The sequence below is a fragment of the Myotis davidii genome, unplaced genomic scaffold (genome assembly GCF_000327345.1).
Source record: "Myotis davidii unplaced genomic scaffold, ASM32734v1 scaffold332, whole genome shotgun sequence".
Lineage (NCBI taxonomy): Eukaryota > Metazoa > Chordata > Mammalia > Chiroptera > Vespertilionidae > Myotis > Myotis davidii.
In genome coordinates this window covers 4,683,708-4,686,363 of record NW_006285779.1, presented here as the reverse complement: position 1 = coordinate 4,686,363, position 2,656 = coordinate 4,683,708, and positions in this window count along the sequence as shown.

Sequence of the window (2,656 nt, the reverse complement as noted above, 5' to 3'; positions counted from 1 at the left end):
TGGATTTCAGAGAGGAAGGGAGAGGGAGAGAGAGAGGGAGAGAGAAACATCGATGATGAGAGAGAAATCACGGAGGAGCTGCCTCCTGCATGCCCCTCGGGGGAGGTTGAGCCTGCGGTCTGGGCAGGAGCCCTGACTGGGAATCCAACCTTGACCTCCTGGTTCATAGGTTGCCGCTCAGCTGCCACCTGTGTTATAATTTAAAGCAGAGTCATACAGCAGAGCTGTCTGTCCCTTCCCATCCATCGCACACACTGCCGCCAGGCCATCTTTCCAAAGCACAGCTCTGTCTTGTCCCTTTTCTCCCCCAAAATCTTTTAACGGACACCACTGAAAAAATGAACAGATAAGCCACAGGGTGGAAGGAAACAGTCTTAAGTCATACATCTGGTAATATATTCAGAATACGTCAAGAGCTCTTCCAACACAATATTAAAACAAACGACCCAAGTTAAAAACGACTAGAAGATTTGAAGAGACATTTTATTAAAGTAGAGATATGAATGGCTAATAAGCACATGTGAAGATGTTCAACGTCACTGGTCATTCAGAAAATACAAGTTAAAACCACTTCGTGTCCACTAGGACGGCTGTACCAAAAAAGGGCACAATAGCAAGTGTTGGTGAGAACAGGAAGACACTAGCATCCACATATAGTCATGAGTTCTTGTATTTTTATTTGTTAATTATCTTATTATTTGTATGTATTATGACCACAAACCTACATTTGACTACCTTGTATATTGCCAATGGGAATGTAAATGGTGCCGCTACTTTGGAAAACTGAGAACAGGAAGACACTAGCATCCACATATAGTTGTGAGAACACAAAACAGAGTTCATTTTTGTATTTCTATTTGTTAATTATTTTATTATCTGTATGTATTACAACTGCAAACCTACATTTGACTACCCTGTATATTGCCAGTGGGAATATAAATGGTGCCGCTAACTTTGGAAAAGAGTTTTGCAGTTTCTTAAAGGATTGAATATGTACTTACTATATAACTCAGCAATTTCACTTCTAGGTATCTACCTAAAAGAAATGAAACACAGGTCTGCACAAAAACTCGCTCACGCGTGTTCCTAGCAGTATTATTCACACTAGAAGAAAGTGGAAACAATCCAAATCATCATTGATTGGTGAATGGGTAAACACAGTATGGCCTACCTAACTGATTAAGCACAGCCCCCTAAAAGTTAAATATAAATTTACTGTACAACCCAACAATTCCACTCCTGAGCACCTCGTCCAAGAGAACAAAGATAGTTCATTATGTGTTACAGCTTTTCAATATGTATTTCATACATGTTATATGTCAAGTATAGGAGGGACTGGGAGTCCAGAAAGAAATAAGATATTTTCTCTGGCCTGAAGGACCTTATATTTTAATCAAGGAAGTTAAGACACACACACACACACACACACACACACACACAATAACAACACAATTATAGCATAATGCCACGTTTGTAGAGAAGTATGCACAGAGTTTTTTTGAAACACAAGGGAGTGACACTGAAATCAGACCAGGGGTGAGTGATAGGAAAGGTTTAGAGAAAATGATGCCTGAACTTAGTTTGGAAACACAAATAGGAGTTAGCCAAATGGAGGGAGAGGATATATATGTTCAAAACCTGTCCTCTGTTGGTGTATTTTACCATACTTGCTTTCAAATGGCAAAAACATTTACAGAGACTTTAGAAAGATAGCAAATTGTTTGGTGTGGTGAGGAGAAAGGAGGGGTGTTAGGGAAGAGGGGCGACCTGACGTTGGAAAGATCATCAACATAGGTCATGAGGGTCTTGGTGAGGGAGAGAAGTTTGGACTTAACTAAGGAGAATGGAGGACCGATAAAGAACCTGAAGAGAGGAAGCAAGGGGCAAGTGGACACGATGTGATTGGCTGTGGCTGGCGTGGAAGACCACGCTGGCTACAGTGTGACCTGTGCAGAGGGAGGGGTGAAGCCAGGCAGGAAGTCAGGTTCAGGTAAGGATGAACCAGAGAGGGACTGAGGTTCGGGCAGTGGAGACGAAAAATAGGGGGCAGTTAATTATGAGGATCTGCAAGAGAGGAAACGGAGCGGGCTTAGAGGCTTAGAGGCCGAGTCATCTGGGACATGAGTGACAAGGAAGAATTTAGAACGGCCCCCAGGTTCTTGACTCGGGCAACAGGTGGTGCCATTTCCCAAGAAGAGCTTCTGGGGGAAGAGATGCTGCATTCAGATTCAAACAGATGGCATTTAAGGTCCCTGAGGAATAGACAGAGGGGGAAGCATCCTAGTCCAGGCAGTAAGAAAACAATAAATATGACTGCTATATACATCGCCCTGGGCATTGTATCCAAACTGTTACTGAAAAGCAAGGCAGGCTGAGTGAAGACAATGAGGGGGGTGGGCCCCGGGGGAGCAGCCTGTTCCTGGAGGGCGTTGGAAATCCAGCAGGAGAGGGTGAGAGGGTTCAGAAAGTAGAGGAAACCCGGAAGGGTTTACCTTCTTGGAAACCCAAGTAATGGCCCTAATAAAGCAGCACAAAATCCACTAAGGGGTGGCGATTGGTATGCTCCGATGTTTTCAACCACAGATTTCATTCTTAAGTGGCAATTTTTCAATCCACGCTCTGTAATCTGACACTTAATTTTAGTTAAATTGATCTC